Raw genomic sequence first — 24,648 nt, 5'->3', positions numbered from 1 at the left:
GATTTTTACATACTTGACCAGGTTAGGAAATGTTGAAGATTAGGTAGGATATGTGAGTAACCACTGTTTCCAAACCACTGCCCTGTTCCTCCTGTATCTGAGGGAAGAGGAGATATTAAAGCAGAGGCTGCACACAGCCTCCCAACAGCCTAAGTACCATGGGCCAAGTACCCAAGTACCCAACAGCCAAGTATCCACCAAATGCCATCCCAGAGTCCTTGATGTGGGACCCGCTCCAAACATTCCAATCGAGTGGTTTTGATAATTCTGAAATGCTATCTCTCTGATCCAAGGATGAGGAAATCATTCCAAATTCCAGCTACTATAAGTCCACCTCGGAGTCTCCATTCAGCCAGATAGTTGCTGTCATACTTAGCTGGGGCAGTTGAACAATTTGCTCTGCTCTCTTTCCTATGCTATGTTACCAGGTGTCATTTGCAGGCCCCAATGAAGGGAGAGTTTTTACAGAGAGGAGACATAGAGAAGGTCTACTACCAATGGATCACTCCTCAGCATGTCACAACAATCAAAGCTGAGCTGATCTGAAACTAGAAGACAGGAGCTTCTTCTAAGTCTCTATCATGGTTCAGGGTTCCAAGAATGTAGGTCATCCTTTGTTGCTTCCCCTGGCACATAGAGCTGGTACAGAAGTGAAGCAGCAAGGAAGCAGCCAGCACCCATATGAGATGCCCACGCTACAAAGAAGGATTAGCGTGCTTTACCGCTATGCATACTCAGCTTATCATAGTTTTATATCAAATTTATTGAGTGGTTATGTTGGAATTCTTAATTTAATTTCATCCATTAAGTATTGTTATGGGTACTTAGCATCTACATGTACGATTTTATAATCAGAGTATAAAATATTGATTTCATTAAGTCAGGTGTCACTTTGGTGACTGTGATCACAGTATTTATGGGGAAAAAAAATTATCTCATAGAGGAATGCTTACGCTTTATCAGCTAAGGATGTTTCCATTTCACAGATGTGCAGCCCTGACATTTTCTAGTCAATTATATGCTTACCGTGTGTTAAATATTTAACATTGTTGTTCTAAAAATAAAATGAATAATAGCTATTGGAGCTATCAAGAATTTATGTGTGCATAATTCATTTCTTAAATTTGATTGTGGAATTGTCCTATGCCAAGTTCGAAAAAAATACTTGTTCAGAAAAGGAAAAAACAAACAAGAAAAATTAAAACATTTCAAAAAATTCTAAAGTAGTTAGGTAAAATCAGAGTGCTGAATTTTCAATACTGTAGATTCCGTGTTTAGTCAGTTGGAAGTCACAAAAAATCTTACACCATTTACTTTACATTATTATTTTTGCAAAATTTGTTATATTTGCTATTTGAAATGCACTGTGACAGAGAGAACTCCTGTCTGTTGATTTGCTCTCCAAATGTTTGCAGCAAGAAAATCCAGAGCCAGCAAAAGCCCACTTCATCTCTCACACAGCTAGCAGAGGCCTGTGCACTTTTCCCATTATCTGCAGACTTCACAGGAGCACTAGCTGGAAGCTGGATTGAATGTGCAGCTTCCCCGACATCAGAAAAAAATTTAACTCGTTCATTTAGTTCACTCATCCTGGATTTATCATGTGCTTAACACTTAGTAGAAAGGAGATTAAAGGAAAATAAGTATGGTCTTCCTATTAACCGCATTCAGCAAATTTAGAAGTATAACTAGTATTTTAAGCAATACGATTCTCAGAGAAGCTATAGGAGGCACAATCGTAACTGATCAGTCACCTACAAAGATACTCTGAATGTGGAACTGCCACCTGGATGCCTGCATCATATGTAACAGGTTTTATCACAGAGTTGGTTTCTGTACCTATTTGCTCAGTAAATTATTTAAAAAGAAATTAAATTGCCTTTACATTTTTTACAAAAGATGTGGAAAGTTTTTCTATAAATAAGTAATAGTGACTCATATTTCATATTAAAATGTAATATATGAAGTAGTAAATAATACATCATGATTTACCACATTTTTATAAGATAGCTAGCTCAAGGGTAAGAGAAGGGAACATAATGCATAAGTATTTCATCATCTGTAAATAGTATCTTACATTCTTTCTAGAAATTATGCCTTACATACTGGAACTTTTCAAGGAAGCTTTTCTATCACTCATTTCTATTTTTATTTATTTATTTTTCCTTTTTACTTATCTTGGTACAGATGTAGCAGGTATTCCACATTTTTATTGATTCTTGTAAGTTTCAGATGTTTCTGGCTCTGGTGGTCTTCTAAGTTAGAGACTAGTACACTTTTTTTTGCATGCAATCCAGAAAATAATTTGCAATCTAAGGCTCATTCCAACTTATCAAAGGCTGCACAAAAAGCAGGAAATAAAATTATCTTCCCTGACAAATAAGCTAGAGGATAACTGTTCAAAATGTCAAATGATTTCTTAGACCCAGAACTACACATGATTTAAATGTAGATCACTCAGCTTCTAAAAGTGGAGGATTACAGAATTGTGGATAAGAATTCATTCATTTCACTTTTAAATAAATACTTTGCTGTAATTTCAGCATCTTTTAAAATAATTTTGTCTCATGATCATCAGTATTTTGATATTATGTGTTAAAGTAATATTTTCAAGTATTATGCAGCACTAATATTATGTAAACAAACAAGCATAGGATCTCTGCATATGTATATATTAGATATAGAGATACAGTGTGTGTCACTACTTTCTAAGTATTTAATTTCGCATATATTTGCTTTCCTGACAACTGTGTGAATTAATCATAATTTTAAAGCAAGGTGGGGTTTTAAAAACTTAATAATTTACCACATACATTTCAGGCAAACTACCTATTCTAAAGAAGCACTGAAGTGGAAATAGTATTATTTGATTGGAGAGGGTCACACAGTGGCACACAGGTTAATCCCCCATCTGCTAGATTCTACATTCCACGAGGGCATCATCCAATCCGTCTCTCTGCTTAGAGCCTGGAAAAGCAGTGGAGGATGGTCCAAACCCTTGTTACACGGCACTCACATGGGATTTATCTACCTAATTGGATGACTGTAAGAGCTCTTTCCACACTTTTTCTTATATCTCTATTTGAGGAAGACAAGTAATATACTTTGACACAGACACTATTAAACCTCTCCTTTTGTATAATAATGAAACAAACATTTCTTGATGAATATTTTGTTATTCATTCATTATCTTTTTTTAAATTAATTAACTTTATGTTACAGTTTCATAGGCTCTGGGATTTCCCCGCCCTACTGCCAAGCCTCCTCCACCCACTAATTTCCCATTTAATATTATAATATATATTTCCCATTTAATATTATATTATAGCTCCATCATTCTGATATTTAAGTGTATCCCGACATTGTAGCTATCCATGCACGTTCTTTTTCTTTTTTAATTACATTTTTCATGGTACAGTTCCTTAGACTCATTGACTTCTCTTTTTACCCTTCCCCATCTCCTATCCCTCAACAATTTTCCCCTATATTGTAACAATAGGTTAGTCTTTCAACAGCAGTCACAAGTCTATCCTTCTGCTATTTAAGTATATCGTGATATTATAGGTAATAGAGAATGATATAGACTCCAGCATTCTAGTGTCCAGATTCTTCATGGCATACTTGCTTCCATTATACAGATCTTCTAGATAAATATATGTATATACATGCTTGCCTATATCATTCACTTTCAAAGTACACTGTGCTTTAAGTTGTCTTTCCAAGAGTAGATGAAGGTCCTTCAACTGCTTTTATAATCTAGTTCTCCGTCAGGCTAACTCTTCAGTTGTGCTTGAACTGCTGTCCCTGAGGACAAACCTTTTTTTATCCTCATCCAGCTCATGTTGGACTCATGCTTTGCCCTTATTTTAGAGGATATAATTCACCATGTAACTCCATCATTAGAATGGCCAAATACAGTGTTAGAAATTTGGTTTTATATATCTTTAATATGAGACTAACACAATAAAAATCCAGGAACATTTAGTCAAAACCTTTGATAGTGAGAATGCAAAAATACACTCAAAATGTTTCCTACTTAAAAAATGGCACAGACAGAAAATGTCATATTTGATTGATGTATTCTAAGCTACAGATTTATTTAACATAATGGTCTTCCTTAATTCTGCAAGAAGGAAGGAAAGAAGGAAGGAAGGAAGGAAGGAAGGAAGGAAGGAAGGAAGGGAAGGAAGGAAGGAAGGAAGGAAGAAGCTGATTGAAAGTAAGGAAATGAAGGAGGAGCTAGGAGGCGGAAGTAAGGAATGAAGCAAAAAGAGAAAGTAAAAAACAGAAGAAAAAATGCACAAAAATTTCCTCAGGCAATGTAACTTATTTCTTGATTTAGCTCCACCAATAATCCTTGGAAATATGATCTGACAACAGGTAACCAGGGTGGAAAAGAAAGATTTTCAGAGATGTCTCAGAATCAGTTTACTTATTCATTTGGATAAAATCAATTTATCACTTACATCTTTGAATCAGACTTGTCTTTCTGACTTACCTATTTGTTTGGTCCGTGAATTATTCCCATGAATAATTGCCAAAAGTCTCTGGTGCTGTTTGTGTCTCCACAACAAGATGGTCATAATAATATTTTGCACAGCATAAACAGACAGATTTATATCTCTGTTTTGTTAGCATTTGTTTCTCATAGGAACAGAAGCTTCTGGTTTTCCTTTAACTCAGGATCTTCATTCATCCTGTAACCTTGAAAAATAGACTTTTCACTATTTTTTTTCTTCATTAGTGGATCTTGGATTTCAATAGGTCTTCAGAACTTCAGGGAAATTGATTTTAAAAATAAAATTATTTGTTTCAATTCAGTTAGCATTAAAAGAACTGCAATAAAATATAATTACTCACTAAATACATTTTCCACAAAAGTCTGAAGACCTCTCATATATATATATAACATATATATATATATAAAATCTTTATGATCATGCATTAATATAGGATCTCTTATGCAAAATCAAGAATATTTCTCCATTGTGTATTTTCTGTGGTTGATGCATCATTACCCATGCTTCAATTTTAGTGTAAATTTTCTTCAGTATAATTTTCTTTTAGTAAAAATTACAAACATAATTTTCCATGCTACAAATTATTAGTTTTATATTGCCAAGAAAGCTTAGTGATCAATACAAATGTAACTTTAGTAACGAAAAAATTATGTATTTGTGAGGCAGTGTATACAGGGCAGGGGATTGTACAAACTGGCTGATTCCTCAGATGCCTGGTCTGCCTTGTTACTTACGGAAGCTCAGAGCTGGGAGATTACTTACATGAGTATCAGAGACTCAGCACTTAAACTTTCTCCACTGCCTTCCAGAAACAACATCCTCCAGAATCCAGGAATAAGGAACGGGGACCATGCATCAATCCATGACATTCCAATAGATTTATTGCAATCTCTTAAAATATCTGTTAAAATTACTACCCACTCTAACATTTCATAATGATACATTAAGACATGTCCAGAAGTTCCTAATTATGCCATCTGGAAGACACACCAAATCTCTGTTAATTGGATGCATTAAACTTCCTGTTCAGGATTTCTAATTATGCAGCAAGAGTGTCATTCAACAATAATTCATAGAGCCATAGTGGTGGCAGTTGCACTGCAAGATTCTTAATGCACCTGCGTGCAGATGACCAAACTTAGAAACATCACAGCCTTTTCTTTGAGGAAAAAAAAAAATGCAAACTCATCTGTGTTCTAATGCCTGGATCTAATGCAGAAGTAGAAAAGAGCCAAGGGGATAAAATCTAAACAATTTGCTACGAGACAGGCAAAGTCAAATTGCAAGAGTCAAAGTGCTGTTAATGGAAATAACAAAGAAACTAACAAATTGTGTCTTGGGCACGATGATTATTTTGACATTTTTCTTATTATCTAATTTTAGAACAAGTAAAATTGGGAGAATGGAGTGTCATCTTACAGCAGATGGTAACTGAAACCCAAATTTTCAAGTGAATTGCCTGAGCATAGGAAATTAGGACAAAAAATAAGTACGCAGACAATTGAAAGGTAGTATTGAAGAGATAAGCCTGGCTGGCAAATGTTGTGATCTCGGCAACTTTGTAACTTAATGCTGTATTCTGTCAGAATCATTGCCTTTAACTTCCAAATATTGACTAACTGGCAGCTTTAGAGCGTGTCAGCTATGTCTCTCAGGCATCTATTCAATGACTGCTATGTGCAGCCACCAAATGTTTACTAAATGAATTCATGCTCACCTATACATTATTTATGTAAGCATTTGTTTGCATAATGTCATCTATTGGACTTGGAGAACAGTAACAAAGAAAATATACTCTGTTCTAATTCTTGTCCTAGCGTTGTTTTTCTCAGATCCTTCCAAAAGAAGCACAATGTAAAAGAAACATCCTTATATATTTTAGTTAATATATTCCCAAAAGATGAAGAAAATAGTTCTGATTCCATTATTACTAAGGTCATAAATTTGTCCATCTTATCCAGACTTCTTTTCTTCTCTGAACTTTTTGTTTTAATACAGAATTTCTAAATGAGCCATTTTTTTGTTTTTAAAGTTTATTAACTGATTTTGAAAGTCAGAATTATGGACAAAAATGGAGAGACAGGCATGCGAAACCTTATACCTGCTGGTTTACTCCCCAAACAGCCAAACAGCCAATCTGAGCCAGGCTGAAGCCAAGGCAAAGGAGCTTCTACAGACTCTTTCACAGTTAGGAAGGGTGCCAAACACTCGACCCATCTTCAGTTCATTTCTCAGAACATTAGCAGGGAGCTGGATCAGTGTTGGCGTGGAGGGACAACTGGTACCCTTTCATGATGCCAGCATCACAGACGACAGCTTTACTCACTCTGCCACAGTAACGACCTCAGTGCAAGATTTTGTCCTTAATTTTCAGCATGTTTGTGCAGGAATGTTTGGGCATACATGTGAGATAATATCTAAAGCTTTCCCATTATCTTCTCCTTAGATTTCAAGTGTTACTTTAGAAGCATTATTCCCATGGGATGAGGTGCTAGGCCCATACTTACATGTGGAATTTATAGGGATGCAGCAATTTTATCAATAACTAGAGGAAGCCCAAATGTAAACAGTGCTGCTATGACAGATGAATGCTGTTAAAGTTTTTAATAGATGATATTTGATAGATGGTGTTTTCTAATGATGGAAAATGGCTGTGTATGACGATGAGCTGCTTCTCAGCACGATCCTTCAATCCTTCAAAAAAAAAAATAGGATGATTGTGTCAGTTGTGTCCTTCTTTTCACATGTTTTAATACAGATCTGAAGTGCAAGACATGATATTAATGTAAAATCCACATGTATAAATGCACTAAAGAATGGCAATTTCCCATTTCAAATACATCACTATAAACTATCAGTAAAGTTCCAGCAAAGAAAATTTTCTTGGCAACTGCATCTATGGAATCAGTGAAGTTAGCAATTAAGGGATACCCCACTTCAATGTTTCTTAGAACTTTTTGGGGACAACTGTTGGTCCAGTTTTTATCCATTGAAGCTGTGATCTCAGAAACTGTTTATCTCTGATTGAACCAAAAAAAAAAAAGCTATACACATAAAAGACAAATGCTTATGTATACTTGAATGTTGTTAAAGTCTGCATGTGATCTGAATGGTAGACTTCACGTGTTGAAATATAGTCTCCATTGTGAGTTAATATCTGACTGTGCTGTTTAGGTGCAGAACCTTTGGGAAATGGTGGAGATGAGGTGATTTGTGTGAAAATATGGGAGTTCATCCTGTTGACCACACAAGAGACAATGCGGACACAAACAGACATGAACAATCTGTCAAATGCCACATAATTATCTGATCAACTGATAATTGATTCTGCCAACAGTGTGTGAATAAGTCAGTAGCCAGATAGAGTAACTTGACTTTACACCTCCACCAGCAAAATCTAGAAGATACATGATTTAGATAGTATTCTATACAGTCATTTTGTTATAGTAACAAAAAGTCAATTCTGGGCCTGTGGCAATAGCATAGTGTTTGAAGTCCCCACCTTGAATGTCCCAGGATTACAAATGGATGCTGGTTCTAATCCTGGTGGCCCTGCTCACCATCCAGCTTGTGGCCTGCGAAAGCACTCTAGGACAGCCAAAACCTTGGGACTCTGCATCCACATAAGAGACTGGGAAGAGCTTCTGGCTTCAGATTGGCTCAGCTCCAACCATCACGGCCAGTTGGGGAGTGAACTATCTGGTGGAAGACCTTCCTTCCTGTCTATCTTCTTCTCTGTAAATCTGTCTTTCCAATTAAAAAAAGAGATAGAAAAATCTTTTTTTAAAAAAGTCAATTGATACAGTTCTGATGTTTTCTGCCAAATAGCTTATTAGGTCTTTGGCTCATCTGGCAAATTCAATAGCAAAGTGAACTAGGGAAGCCTTCTGCCTAGGGTGCTTGGAGACAGAACCAGCTCTGTGACCACAAGCAGGGACATCTGTGTGCAGTGCTGTCAGCCAGTTTATACTTATGATATCTGAGTACCCTTGACATTTATCCCACTTCGCATTTCCTCCCTACTGGTCATGCACACAGCCCATGTTTCCTTGATGAAAAATTGCTGTAAGGGTCTTCTTCAAGATGTAAGCAGAATCAGATAATGTTTTTGTTGTTCTTCACTATCATGCCTCCATATACTTTCCCTATTATCATATACAGAAAACTTTTCCATCTGCAAATGTTATTCAATTAATGCTTATATCATAAATATCCTAAATAAGAAAAAGTCACAAACCATAAGTACCTGCTCTTTGATAAACCATCAATACTTGTTTCATTTTCAGAATAATGCAACTTCTGAATAGAAGACTGAAAATTAGCTGTGATAGCTGATTAAAATTGACAATTTTCTCCAATGGTTAAGGGAATACTTTCCCTTCATTTTGCAAAGGAGGCAAGCACATAATTTCCTGCTGGGCTGTTTTATGTACGTACGTATAATTTACTGTTTGCTTTAACAAAATATATTTATTATTATTTAACTAAAAGTCAAGATCCATAGTGTTACAATGACTCTGCACAAGTTTTCTTAAACTTTTATTTTTTTACATTTGTTCTTCAGAAAAAGTGGAAAGATCATTTATTACAACATTCCATTCTAGTTAATGGCAAATATGAATAACCACTGAATTACTGAAATAGCTCATGCTTACATGAAAAGGATAAAGATTGAAACAGATGGAAAAATAGTGAAAATAGCACAGTTATTAAAAGCATCAAGTTTAGTGTGACATTTTAAATAATATCAGAGTACTTTGGAGACTTCCTCTAAAGACTTTAAAAGAAAACTATTTTCAGAATATGAAAAAGATATATAAATATTTATTTTCTAGTTAATGCACATTGTTTTTGCTGATTAATAGGTATATACTTGTTTGCTTTATCCTCAGGATATAATGGAAATTTTAAAAAGTCTTCTAAACAAGTTTCTAGATTTTTGCACCTCTCAGAGAATTCTATTTTAAGTGCCTTGGAAAGGATGCGTGTTCCTGTGTTGTCACCTCACGCAGTCTTCCACTCTGGAAAGCAGAGACCTTCACAAGTGAGAATACCAAAATAGAGTTCAATACCTTTTAAAGATCCATTATCATACACTTTTTCCAGAAAATTTTGTTAGTGTAACTGCATAGTAGGATGAGTGCTTATGGGAGGAGGGTGGTGAGTAATTTCATAAACTACCATAAAATCCTTTTATTATTGAAGTACTTTTTAACATATTGCTATAGAATTGTTATATCCTGTCATCAGTATTTAACTAATATAACACAAGCTCATTAATGTCAATGTAGACACCATAGCAATGGCTAGAAAATAATATATGCTCACACTGCATACTCTTTTGATAATTTTTGTTATATATTTTCAAAACTATGCACGTGTTCCATTCTTCTTCAAGATTATATATATATATATGTATATATATACATATATATATATATATATATATACATATAAGTTTTAGGAGCACTTATCTTCAGGAAAGTTGATAAACTCAAGATAAACTCAAGAGCTGGCATTTTGACATTGCAGGCAAAGTTGTTGTCTCTGACACATACATGACCTGGAGGCTATACTTCAAATTCAGCTCCCTGCTAATGGCCTGAGATCATCAGCGGAAGTTGGCCTAAGTGCCTGGACCCGTGCCATCAACACGGAGACTGAAATGACTCCCCTGGCTATTGCCTTTGACCTAGTCCAAACCTGACAATTGTGGCCATTTGGGGAGTAAACTAGAAAATGAAAAATGAAAATGAAAAATGAAAAATTTCAGTTTATCCTCTCTCTCTTTCTTGATCTCTTTTCCTTTTTATCTCTCTGTGCAGTGGGGGTGAGGGTCTTTCATGCATATGTGTGTGTGTGTGTGTGTGTGTGTGTGTGTACCCCTTTAAAAGTGAATGAATAGGGACAAGTCAGATAACCTAACAGTTAAAGTCATCACCTTGCACAAGCCAGGATCCCATTTGGGCACAACTTCACGTCCTGACAGCCCTACTTCCCATCCAACTCCTTGTTTATGTCCTGGGAAAGCAGCTGAGGACAGCCCAAAACTTTGGGAACCTGCACACGTGTGGGAAACCCAGGAGAAGCTCCTAGCTCCTGGCTTCAAGTCTGCTCCGGACATTTTGGCTACTTGGGAAGTGATTCAATGGACAGAAGATCTTCCTCTCTGTCTCTGCTTCTCTTTGTATATCTGGCTTTCCAATAATAATAAAAACAAATCTCAAAAAAATAAAAATAAATCTTCAAATTTTTTTCAAAAAGAAAATAAATTAAAAATCACTTTTTATATACATATTTGGAGTAAAAGAAGAGAAATAGGGAGATCATTACTACTTAGTCAAAATAAATCCTGATAATTGAACAGTTAAACTTCTAATAGATTAACAATACTAAATATTAAAAGGCACATGAATTAACATTAAAATTGTATTATGAATCTATTACATATGGAAGCACTCTGCTTAAGCTGCAATTTCAAAGTACAGTCAATGGTATCAGCAAATGTTTACATTAGGATATTCAGCCAGAGAAAACTAATTAAAGAATTATAACTTCAGCTTTTATTTAATTGAATCATTTTTTGGAATTGATTGCTAAAAAATCCTATTCATCTGTAACAAGGGACAATTATTTTTCATGTTATTACTTGTCCTTTAACGAGCAAGTCTGAACTCCATGGAACTTGGCAATTGGTCATGGAAACAAAATCATTACCAAGTGAATCCTTCTGAAGGATTAATTGCTTAATATAAAATGTGAAGAAAGTAAATGGGAAAGATATGTGAAACCTAGTAAAAACACACAATGCTTAGTCACTCCTTGCTGTAAAATATAAGGACCTTAACATGTGATTCAGAATGGATAACCACAATCAATATTTAATGAAATACAGAGAAACAAGGAAAATCAAATATAAATATTCAACGGGTAAAAGATAAATGGACAGATGAATGCCAAATACACATGCAATGACAGAACACATGATATTAAATGACAGAAAAGAAAAAAACAAGAATATTGACATAAGACAGATAATGTGAAGTTTTGTTGTGAGGCAATCATGAGCAACTTGATCCAGCCTGCTATGCTACCTGAGCCCTGCCTCGGGGACTAGATGAACCCATCAGCCTGGATTTCATAGCCTTGAGTTGTAAAAGTGGAAGTTTAAGACAATTGTGTTCTGAATTCAGGTAACTTATCAACATGCTTGCTTATACTTTTAATTACTTTTTGTATTTTAATTCAATTTATTTAAATGTGTGCTTTCTTTTACATGTGCCCTTTGTTTTGCACTGTTTGCATCAATATTCCTGATGTTTCTGCTTTTGGTTTGCTCACCACCACATCATCACCTGTCATACCCATCCTTAGTCATGTAATATTTTAATTATGTCTGTCAATTTGCTTTATGGGACTTGTTCCTAAGTATTACAAAAGATTGAAAGAGAAAGCTATGAGTAGAAATTGTCATAGATATTTTTAATTTTTAAAAATGCTAGTCACACAAAAATGAGAGCCATATTAAAGGAAACAATCCTGTTTTAATAATCCAGTTTATCAGTCATAAGCTGGTGTTTCCCCTTTACTCTCACTAGTCATCATTGTCAGTTATATTAAGCTTCAAAATTATGTATTTAATTTCAAAATATCCCAATATGCATTTCTAAAACATAAAAAATTGAAAATTAGAACATCACTCAGTGTTCAAACTTTCCTATTGTCTTTTATGTCTTTAAGCAGTTTCTTCACATTCAAATGAGTATGTCAATCATGGTCAATTAGATAATTAAGAAAAATCATTCATTTATTTGAAAATCACTTAATAGAAAGAGATGTTACATCAATGAGCAGATTGATTTCAATCATTCTACTTTGTGTTTGGACAAACTTTAGGCTGATTTTTTAAAAAAGATTTATTTATTTTTATTGGAAAGTCAGATATACAAAGAGGAGGAGAGACAGAATGGAAGATGTTCCATCACATGATTTACTCCACAAGCGCTACAAAGGCCAGAGCTGAGCTGATCCAAAGCTAGAAACCAGGAACTTCTGGGTCTCCCACAAGCAGGTGCAGATTCGCAAGGTTTTGGGCCACCCTCGACTGCTTTCCCAGGCCACAAGCAGGGAGCTGGATGGGAAGCAGGAATGTCCCATATGGAATCTCAGCACAAGCAAGGCAAATACTTTATTTATTTATTTTATTATTTTTGACAATCTCAACATAATTAGGATAAAAGGGTTCAAGCACTACAGGACGATGGGCAAGAGAATCAGTTTCATATTGTTTCCTTAATATATTTGATGTAAAAGAAGATTTTAAGGGAGAAGCCCCACCCAGTCTCCCACCCACCCCAGGTCCCAGATGTGGGGCATGCTCCGAGGTTCTTGCTCAAGTGGTTCTGATAGCTCAACAGTTCTGAATTGCTGCCACTCTCACCACTCCAACCATGATGTGGTCTTTGGAGATTCCACTGATTGACATAGCCCATTTGATCAGTATTTTCATTGCCAACATATAGCTGTGGTGGTTGATTGACTTGTTCTGTCCTCTGTCATTTGATGGTTAGTGTTCTGAGTCCAAAAGCTTGGTTGCAGGGATCCCCAAAGAAACGTTGAGGTGTTCCCAGACAGGGATAGACTAGACTAGGCAGGGCTACAACACCTGTGTGTCTCATGTGGACCAGATCAGGGGAAAACCAGGCTGGGCTGATTATTCCTACTGGTGCAATCTACAAGTAGAGTGGGTGAGGGTTGTTGGGGTTTAGCCACAGCTTCAGTGGGCAGAAGCTGGCACTGGGGGCTAGTTCTGTCAAGTTAAGTTGCAGAACCACCTGGAGAGTGCATAATCTGGGAGTGGGAGTGGCCTGGGAGGGAAATAGTGGGCTCCTCCCTCTTGGGTTACCACCCCCCAAGGCAGGGCACGAAAACTAGGACAGGAGCTGAGGTGGCTAGAAAGAGACACCCAACAACATCCGTGAGGGCTGGATTGTGGAGCTGGTGAGATGGAACAAGGTTTTAATACCCATTGACATGTATGAGAGCAGAAGCAGATGTGGGGCAGACTGGACTAGTCTGCCATACATACTGGCAAACCAGGGTAGGAGGCAGGCCTGGTGGGGGTTATTGTTGGTCGCTCTGGCTGGGCTGCAGCCCCCACTGGTTTATTTGAGGGCCGAGTATGTGCTGGGCAGAATCAGGCTGGACTGCAACACCCATTGGTTCAAATGGAAGACAGGGATGGAAACAGAACCAACACAGCAACTGCAACCACCAGCTGATTGGGCGGTGGACTGTGCCAGGTCCTGTTCTTGCTAGTACATACAAGGTGAAGAGTTTAGGCAGTAGTCTACCACTCCACTCCCCTAGACTGATTTTGAAACTCAAAATCATGTATCTTCACTCACTTGTCACTAAGAGGTTCCCAACTTGGTAACATATGTAAGTATAATAAACAATATGGTAGTGATCTTTGAATTTTAACACAGGCTTTATTTTTCAAATGTTTGATTTATATGTGCAGCCACCATGAATAATAAAGAGTTCATTTGGTAAGACAGATGAGTGACTTGTAATTCAAAGAGGTTAATCGGCATTTTCTACCCAGAACACATCAAAAATTATTTTATGTAAAGAACTAATTTTAAGATAATTGATTTACTTCCAGTACATAATACTCTGTTTTTGCTTTACATTTGAATATTTTATTACGCTAATTATTCCATGTGCTTATTTTGTATTCATTTCTGCTACCAAGATGAGCGATAGCAATTTGCTATTTGAAAATGTGCAATTCCTTGGAGGTTAGTTTGAAAGTTGATCGTGAACATAAAAGCTGTGGAAAGGTTTCAGGTGATGAATACTATGTAGGCAAACATCCAAAGTGTTGACATGTATGTTTTAGATGTGTCTCTCCTCCTCTCTGTAGATCTGACTTTCCAAAGGAAATAATAAACAAATATTTACACAAAAAAATTAGACAGACAATGGGAGAGTATATTATAATCCAGACTTAATTATGAAGCACCACTAAACAGCCCTCCAGCATAGTACTCTGGCTTGAAAACGAAGGATGACAGAGTGAAAACTGAGTCTTACAAAATAGAGAGCTTTACACACACCTTTCTGGGCAACACTTCCACAATGAAACTTCAATTTAATTCCTCTCCATGACAATCATTCATCAATGATCATACTTTGTGTCTTGGACAAAGTCAAACCACTTTGAATCTTATTCCTAAAATCTGAGAATTTAGCCTTGTTACAGATTGGTTTGTGGATTGTGTACCTTAGTCATCACAAATTAATGAAATACGGTTATCCAAAACATAATGATTTTATTGATTTGCTTTATTACATTAATTTGCTTTTACTAAAGATATTTTTAATAAGGAGAAAGCAGTATATCTACATGTTGTGTTAGACTTTAAATCCATTTCTCTTTTCACAGAAAAAATTTATAAAAAAAAATAAAAAAATGAAGCTCCTAAAATTCCCCAAGAAATGCACCTTCTTATAAAAATTACATCTGAATGAAATGGGCATTTACCAGTAACTGTTGCTTAGAATGTGAACATCCTATATTGGATTTCCTGGACTTGAGTCCAGATTGTTTTTCTTCTAGCTGATGCTCAGGTTCATTTGAGTGTGGATGATGACTCAAGTGATTGAGCTCATGCCACTGATTGGGAAATTCAGATTGAGTTCTTGCTTCCCAGGCATTAAGAGTGAACTTGAGGATGAGAATTCAATGCGTCTCTTACCCTCTGTGTCTCAAATAAAATTAGTGTTGGACTTTGTGCTACAGCAAATTAACCCACTGTTTGGGATATCTGCATTCCACATTGGAGTGCCTGAAATCAAATTCCAGCTCTGTTTCTTGATCCGGTTATGGATAATATGTGTGAGTGGTCAGCAAATGTTGCCTGAAACTTGAATTTCTACCTTCTATGTGGGAGATCTCAGTGTAATTCCTGACTCTGTTTTCTGCCTGACCCAGCCCCTGCTCTTCTGGATGTTTGTCAATCAGGGGTTGGAAGACACAGTTCTTCTTTCTCTCACCCATTAGTATTCTCTTTCTCTGGAAAGCGGGTCAGATTTACAAAGAGAAGAAGAGAAGGAGAGAATGATCTTTCATTTTCTGGTTCACTCCCCAAATGGCTTGAAACAGCTGGAGCTGAAATGATCCAAAGCCAGGAGCCAGAAGGTCCTTCCAGGTTTCCCAGGGTCCTGAGGCTTTAGGACTATACTCCACTGCTTTGCCAGGCCAAAGGCAGGGAGTTAGATGGGAAGTGGGTCAGCCAGGACATGAACTAGTGTCAGTTTGGTATCCAGTCAATTGCAAGATGAGGATTTAGCCATTGAGTCATCCTGCTGGTCCCAAGTAGATGAATCTTAAAAAGGAAAGGAATATAAATAGAATGCATTTAGACTCTAGAGAATCAAAGTACTTTTATTTCCTGGTATTTGTAATTGATGAAGGACATGGACAAAGGCACATATACCAATTATTTAATACTGTAAAAATAGGTAAGAGAACCCGTTTTTCCTATTTAGTCACATGTCTACAGGAGTGCTTTCAGTACTGCACGTTCAAATGAAGGGCTGTCTTTAGAGCATTTTCTATGTCACCGAGCTTTCAGATACACCTCAATCATAACAGAAACAAATGAGCCTTAGATGATTATAGAACTCAGTCTATGCCACATTTCCTTCAGTTTTCCTGGGACCACATGTAGGGATGATCTTATCCAGAAGGCTCAAATAAGACTCTGTTTCAGAACTCATGACAGTTATTATAATTCCAAAAAAGGAAACAACACAGATACCAATAACAGATGGCCAAAAAGTTACCATGTGCATTTTAATACAATCACGCTAAACAAGGGAGTATAATTTAAATGACAAAATGAGGAAAAATCGATTGTTAAAGTCACAGCACAGATCATTTTCATGTTGTTCTTATTGTTGGTTACTTAGCTTGCCAATATCAATTTGATGTGTTAGAAGTTATTTGCTAAAGTGATTATTGTACATTTGATATTCTAAAATAATTTTACTCAAAATATTACTGTTTCATCTTATAATCTATAGCTTACTTATAGTATATTCATTATATATAGTATACATATGCTATATATACATAAAAATAATATGTGTATATACTGAGTGCACACATATAAAATACACATATGTATACATATGATGTATGTATACACCATATATATAAATCTTATCTTAAGTCTCAAACCAGCACATCCCTTTTCAAATGTCATTTTAAAGGATTTTTTCCTGATTTTTTTTCTTTTTCCATTTTTCTTGATATGATTCTATAGCCACAGGGATTTCTCCTTCCATGCCTTAGACCCATCCCCACAGTTTTCTCCCCATATTACTATAATTGTATAGCTTTCAGCACAAGTCACAAGTACCTTATTCTGTTATTTAAGTGTGTCCTGACATTGTTAGAATAAATAATGGTAGAAATTTCAGCATCTGATTGCCAAGTTTTGTTGGGGAGTCTTCCTTTTACATTTCTTTCAGCCTCTTATTTCCTTTTTTCTCTGTCAGAGCAACCAACAAGATGCTTCTCTCTATAAGTTTGGATCTGGGCTTATGCGCATCAGCAATCGCAGAGGCTAGCTCTAATACTGGGACTTCAAGATTAGAACACATATGTTGTGATTTTTCCTGTGACCAGGAAAGATTTTCTTAACCCTGGAGCAATAAGGTTGACAGTGCCTGAGAACTATCAAATATTCTTCCCCACATCTGGATCCCTAGGACATTATCAAATGTCCCAACCCCAGCTGCTGATGGACAGCAAGGGATGGTCCCCTCCCTTTTCCTTCTGCCGGTAGACCAGAGAAATAAAAATAAAAGAATTGTAATGTTGGTCTTGCCTAATTTTCTTCATTCCTTGATCCTCTCACAATGATTGGGGGTCTATCCGTGTATGCAACTCTCCCAACTATGTGGATAATATTAAAAACAAAATAATATATAAGTAATATGTAACTGAATTGGATATAATTTTTGCTAGCAAATATCATTCATAACCTTCTTGTCTTCTTAAAAGAAGTAAAGAAGTGTGAGAGGTGTGGGGAGGAATCAAATTAAAAAAATCTTGAAAGGATTTCTGGATTAACCTGTCCCTAAATAGGAAGGTTTACTTTGTCGCCTTGGTTTTTTATTTATTTTGCTTTTCTATATTATCTATATATCCATTGATCACCTAATTATAATTGATCTTTATCTATATAGAAATATACACATTGATGTAGATACAATAATAATTTTCATTATCTTACTTGAATTTATCTAACTCATGCTAATATCTACAAAATTTAAACTTGTAAGGCATTCTAGGAAGATCCTCCATCCATTGATTCACTCCCCAGTGGCTGCAACAGCCAGTGCTGAGTCGATCTGAAGCCAGGAGCCCAGAGCCTCTTCTGAGTCTCCCACACATTTGGAGGGCCCCAAGACTTTGACCCACCTTTGACTGTTTTCCCAGGCCACAAACAAGGAACTGGATGGGAAGTGAGGCAGCTGGGACACAAACTGCTACCCATATGGGATCTCATCACTTGCAAAGCGAGGACTTTAGCTGTTAGGCTACTGGACTTGGTCTGTAAACAAATATTTTAAAGAAGGAAAAAAAAAATCTTTGTTGAGTATCATTTGAGTTTTGTATCAAATTCTACAAACTTTTCCATATTTGAAATTATATTTTCAGTTGTAAGTTGATGGAAGTCACACCTTTGAAAAAAAAAAGTATCTATGTTCTTTATTCTCAGTTTTGTATTTTTATGCTGGCACTTATGATACCAGTTTAATGGTAAATTCATATAATCAAATTCCATTTAATTCTATCTTTAATATTCATGTTTCTAGCACAATTATTGTTTGAGATTTTCAGATCATTTTTGTTTCAATTTTTAATGAATTATAAATAGAACCAGCCTTGGAATTAACAATCACCTTACAAGTAATTGCTGGAATACTTGTGGGAATTATCAGTGATTACGTACAATTAGAAAAAACCCCAAAAATGATTTTGACAAATATATTGGCTTATTTCATTTGCTTCTTACTGTTCAGACACTTCAAGTAATAGGAAATTCATTAATACACTTATTTAATGCATACTTTAGGCTCACCACTTTCCTTTCTTTTTGCAAGACAAGTCTGGAATTATTCAGGGTAGTACACTTCCTTTATGATTAAATAATGACTGGTATGCAGGCCATTTTTTTTTTGATAGAAGAAGATGCCACTTAATTGCTCTCTGAAATACTTTAATTCCCTCATGACTATGTGTGAGCAGCCTCTGAACCAATATCTTCAATTTTTTTTTTAATAGGAAACAATGAATGTCTAGCCATTCAATGACTTCTCATTTAAAAGGACACATTGCCATTATCAAGCTAAGTGCGAGAAACGAAATGACTAAAATACACTTTGAGTATTCTGAGAATTTGCCATTTACTAAAAGGCCATTTTTATCATAGAATATTTTTATTCTGTTTTGTACTTCAGGATCTTCTAGTGGCTCAGCATTCCTTTTTTTTTTTTTTTTTTTTTTTTCCTGAAAGTAGAATCACTTTTCTTTTCTCTCCCTCAATGAACATTCAGGGTTGAGGATGTATCTCCCCATGTGTTGGCAGACTGTTCCACTAACTGTGTAATCATTTTCCAGACCCAGATTTCAGTAATATGGCAAATAGAGGGTCTAGGAGGACCCGTTCCCTGGGGTAGCAGGCCATGTGAGCCTGTTGAGCCTGAATGTCGTTCGAGTGGTGAGTGCAGTTGGCGCCAGTTCCAATCCACACCCCTGGGAAGGCAGTGGAGGACAACCCAAGGAACCGGGCCCTCACACCTACTTAAGTAACTTTGGAACATAGATTCTAAGTAGACTAGATACCATCGATGTGAGGTTAAAACTATAAGATTTGGGTGACACAGAGAAGCATATATTTTCATAAAATACTTAGTCAAGTTGTCAGTATTATTGAAATCTCTCTTAGGTTGATTAGAATGAAAACCTGAATCTTTTCCCTAGGAGATGATGATGAGGTGAAAAAAAAAAAAAAGTTGAGAAATACTGAGTGAGAGTGAGGATCACACATTGCAGAACAAGGCTTTTTATGTTCCCAGAGACTGCCAGGCTAGGAGGTTTAAGCCATCTGGAACATTTTTAAAGTCACATGTTTATTTCTGTGTGACTCCAAAAGATCACCACCATTTTGTAATCCCTGCCTGGTTATAGAAAATTGTCAAAACTAGAGCCAATCCACCTACATTTATGACCTTTAACGTACAATGATACACACATCTTTAATGAAACAAGTCTAGCTGTGATTTAGTAGCTAAGGTGTATCTTCTTTGGATAATTAACTAGAATTATAAAATCAATTTTGAATCATATAAACCACTATGCTATAAAGACATCAAATGGGAAGAACAGTATGCACTCTTTAAAAGAATAATTTTTTTTTTATTGGTAAGCAAGATATACAGAGAGAGGGAGGGAAAGAAAGGAAGATCATATATTCACTGGTTCAAACCCCAAGTAGCTGCAGTGGCCAGAGCTGAGAGCTGATCTAAAGCCAGGAGCTTCTTCTGGGTCTCCTATATGGGTGCACAGTCCCAAAGCTTTGGGATGTCTTCAGCTGCTTTACCAGGTCACAAACCGGGACAGATGGGAAGCAGAGCTGCTGGGACATGAAGCTGTGCTCATATGAGAGCCTGGCTTGTGCAAGGTGATGACTTTAGCTGCTAGGCTACTAGGCTGGACCCTAGTATACAATCTTAAACAGAAAGCCAAAGAGAGGCATGACTGCCATGAATTATAGTAGCTAAAAATATTCATAGTGCAATAAGGTGGAGGAAGCCACTGTGGGGGGAGGACTAGGGGAGGGGTTGGGGGAAATCCCAGAGCCTATGAAACTGTGTAACAGAATGCTACATAATTAATAATTTTTAAAAAGTTAGTTATCTGTATGTGTAAAGGGAAAGTAAGAAAACCTAGTCATCAGAGGCTTCAGAAGTTAACTAGGCACACATAAAATCTTAGTATGAAATGTTATTACATAAAAATATATTTATACATTAATAAGCCCCTAAAATAAATGTATCTCATAAAGCAATTTCATCTAGATCATGAATTTCCAAAAAAGGAATGCAAAACCAAAGGCAAATGTGAAGAACATCCCAGTAAAACAATAACAGAAGACTAGATCGATTAGCAGCCCATTGTTAAAATGACAGGACCAAATTATATTTTCATATTAACCTTGAATGTCAATGGCTTAAACTCATGAATCAAATGTCATAAATTAATAAACTGTATTAAAAAACTCAAAACTCATTTATTTGTTGCCTACAGAATACAGTTTCCCAACAAAGATCAACAGAAAATGTATCTCACAGATTTTATTTTATTTTATTTTATTTTATTTTATTTTGGTTCTTCTCTTCAAAAAAACGTTCTCATTAAATTCTTCACTGACTCATAGATCATATAGTGGCATAATTTTCTTCAAGAAGATTCTTGATTTTCTTTTTCATTTCTTCAGTGACACAGTAGTCATTCAGTCACATGCTATTTAACTTCATGACAGTTTTAATTTCTTTATTTCTTCCTTTTGTTGATTTTTGTTTTGTGACTTTTGATTTAAGGGAATGTAAAGTAGCTGTGAAAGGGAGACTATCATATCCGGATGTGAGGATACAATGCAGTATGCATCTCTACTTCCAGACAGAACATGGACTCACAATGAAACTGTTAACCACATCTTGACAATAGAATGCTGGACTCTGCATGACTCAAGATCAGATTTACAGATTAGACTGTGGTGAGAAAAATCAAAGGAACTGGAGAAATGTAAAAATTATTGATAGTCATAGTTTAGTGAAGATTTAGCAGGAACAGTATTAAAGAAAAATTAAAAAGAACAGGAGCAGAAATTTTTAAGAGGAATAAAAGTTCTCCCTTCTTTTCTGGAATTCCTGAAATTTTACACGTGTTCTTGTTCCTTGCATTAAACATAGTGACCGATTATGTTTTGGTTCTGGAGGGGCATTGAAAATAAGTATGCTAGCAGCTGCCATTTCTACTTCAAATACACATATTGTTTGGCTTTTGGCCATCATACAAATAACATCATGTTAGGAAGAGATAAATTATATGTCAAAAGCAAGTCTCAGGTTGTGCCAAAGATATAATAATATGACCTTTCCCATCACTGTTTAAGATTTGTTTCCCCAGTGGAAGGATTTAAGAATAAACAACACAGGACCAATTATTGAGTAAAAAATGTGATTGCTTCAAGATCCAAAAAGCTATGCTCCACGTGGGACCCACCAGCCCTTGGTACAGACAGCTGCCTGAATAGCTGTCTTAAAATTTATATTATTTATTGTCCCTTGTGTTGCTTGACTGTCTTCAAATGGAAACTCCATATGAAGTCAAAGATCTTTCCTACATTCTAAGTACAGATTAAGTGAAGTGTCACAGTTTAGGGACAAAACTCTTTCAGCCCGTTTGTCCCAGAATGTTTATCACAAATCACATTATTCTTGTTTTATTTATACTTCTTTTTTTATTATTATTATCATTTTATGGTACAGTTCCATAGACGCTGGAATTTCCCTTACCCTCTCCCCAAATCGTCTCCCCTCCTCCGCACTGAATGCCTCTAAGTTATTACTGTAGTATAGTTCTTCATACATAGTCATAATCCTCCTCAAAAACTTGTAGCAGTAGTCACATCTGTGGCATTGATTGCAAATCTGTCGGACCTAGATTGCACTGTCCAGCTTTATCTCATGCTTCTTTTTTTTTAAAGATTTATTTTTTTATTATTTTTTTTATTGGAAAGGCAGATATACAGAGAGGAGAGACAGAGAGGAAGATCTTCTGTCCGATGATTCACTCCCCAAGTGCTTCTTTATGTAAAAAAAATGGCTCAAAGTAGCAATATACTACTATCCTAACACATCAAAGCATCACTTGTTTTCATATCTCTGACCTAATATTGCTAAGAGAATTTACTTGAAATTCATTTTATTTTTAATAGTAATTACATTACATACCTATGTGTGAAAAGCAGATTTCAGCATGCACACACACACACACGCACACACATTTTCAATTCCCTAGTTCACTTTCCAAATGGCCAAAGGAGCCGGAACTAGGACAAGCTTAAACAAGAGACAAGATAGCCATCCTGTCTCCTATATAGATGGCAGTTGCACATATATTTATATCATTTTCCTCTGCCTTTCTAGGTATATTGACAGAAATAAAGATCATAAGTAGAGGAGCCAGTGGTCAAATCCTCTCTCCAACATATGCACTGGTTCAAATTCCCTAGAAGCCCTACATAATATTCAGGAAATATTAATATGTATATAGATAGATAGATAAAAAGATAGATAGATATAGTATGTAGCATATTATTAAACTTATACTTTATCTACCATTTTCACTTCTATCTTTTTAATGAATTCATTGATCAATTGCTAATTCTGAAGTAAATTAAATGACATTCTAATAACACTGCATTCTATATTAGTTTGTAAGAAGTCTGGAAATAGAAATAATTAGACTTCATAAATTTAATTGAATTTACAATACGCTACTGAACAAATACGTACCTATGTATGGCCTTTCATCTTTGTTATATTTGCTCTAACTTGTGAGTGGTAAAGAGGTGGTACTAGAGATCACACTACGTAATAGATACAGAACTACTTCTTGCTTCAGGAATTGTAAACATGTAGCTGCTAAGAAATAATAGTTTTGTTAATTTTGTTGCGAATTTGAAAACCACTGGTGACATAATCTTGGTCAACAATCATATTTCAAAAAAACAAAATTAGATACTTAGTGTTTTCAAAGCCTTTACCTCCATAGAAGCAAATTACATTTGAGTGATGGTTTCAAATCTAATTATGATTTTGCACAGTTCATTCACTTAACTATTTATTGAGGACATGTTCAGAGCCGAGCTCTCTGCTGAAAATCTACATGATAATGACTAATAAGAAATGATCTCTTCTCTGTGTAGACTAGGACAGAGAGCTGTGTTCCTCCCATGAGTAATCACAGTAGACATGGGTGGGGTTAAGTAGGGAACTGCAATGGAAGGTTAAAAGAAAGCAAAGTTCAGCGACTAAAGATCTGCAGAGGACCTTGAAGCAGGACTTAAGCAGGCAGCAAAACTGTACAAGCTAGTCCACATAGTCAAAAGATTTCAATCAGAAATATCAGATTACTCCAAAGTATAATTATGATTACATGCTGCAAAAATGCTTTCAACCATATGTAAAATAAATCAGAACTAAAATTACTTTACTCTCACTCAAAAACCCCAAAATGTGTTCTCTCAAATTACTGAATGTAACAGCTTATGTATGTTTACCAGTATGATTGCTATTTCATGTGTCAACTTGACTAGGCTAAGATACACCCAAAAAGTTAATAAAATATTATTTCTGGGTACATTGACAAGTTGCTTGTTTTCAAAGATGGAAGCATTTGGAACAGTAGATGACAATGAGAAGCCGTCGCTGTCATTGACGTGGGTGACCAACATGCAATTCATTCAAGGGAAGGAAGTAAACAAAATGGTGGCAGAGGTGAATTCTTTGTTCTTAATCTGGAACATAGACCTACTTCTGTCCCTAAGCAGATATCAGAGCTCGTAGTTCTTAGGACTTTGAGACTTATAACAGTGGGCCTCCAGCTGCCAGGCCAAGTGACTGAATTATACCAATAGCATTTCTATTTTTTCATCCAGTAGAATAGAACTGGCTCCTTGGCTCCATAATCACCAGATCCAGCTCTTTGGGCTAGCCTGCATAGGGGTTTCCATGACCATGAGTACTGGAGCCAAGGCATCTGGCAAGACCCTGGTTGTCTAGCCTAGGTCATCAGGCCTGCGTGCACAGTGGGTACTGGGTCCATGAGACCCAGGGGTGGGAGAGTCAAGCAGGGTCCAGGTCACTGGGTCCGGTCTTTGGACCACCTGTGCAGTGGGCACCAGGGACATGAGCCCTGGGCATGGGGAGTTCAGCAGGGTTCTGGTCGCCTGACCCAGGTCCTTGGGTCCATTTGCAA

Source organism: Ochotona curzoniae, unplaced genomic scaffold (assembly GCF_017591425.1).
Source record: "Ochotona curzoniae isolate NIBS_2020 unplaced genomic scaffold, NIBS_Ocur_1.0 contig_2210, whole genome shotgun sequence".
NCBI lineage: Eukaryota > Metazoa > Chordata > Mammalia > Lagomorpha > Ochotonidae > Ochotona > Ochotona curzoniae.
The sequence above is the reverse complement of the archived record's forward strand: the minus strand, read 5'-3'. Positions refer to the sequence as shown.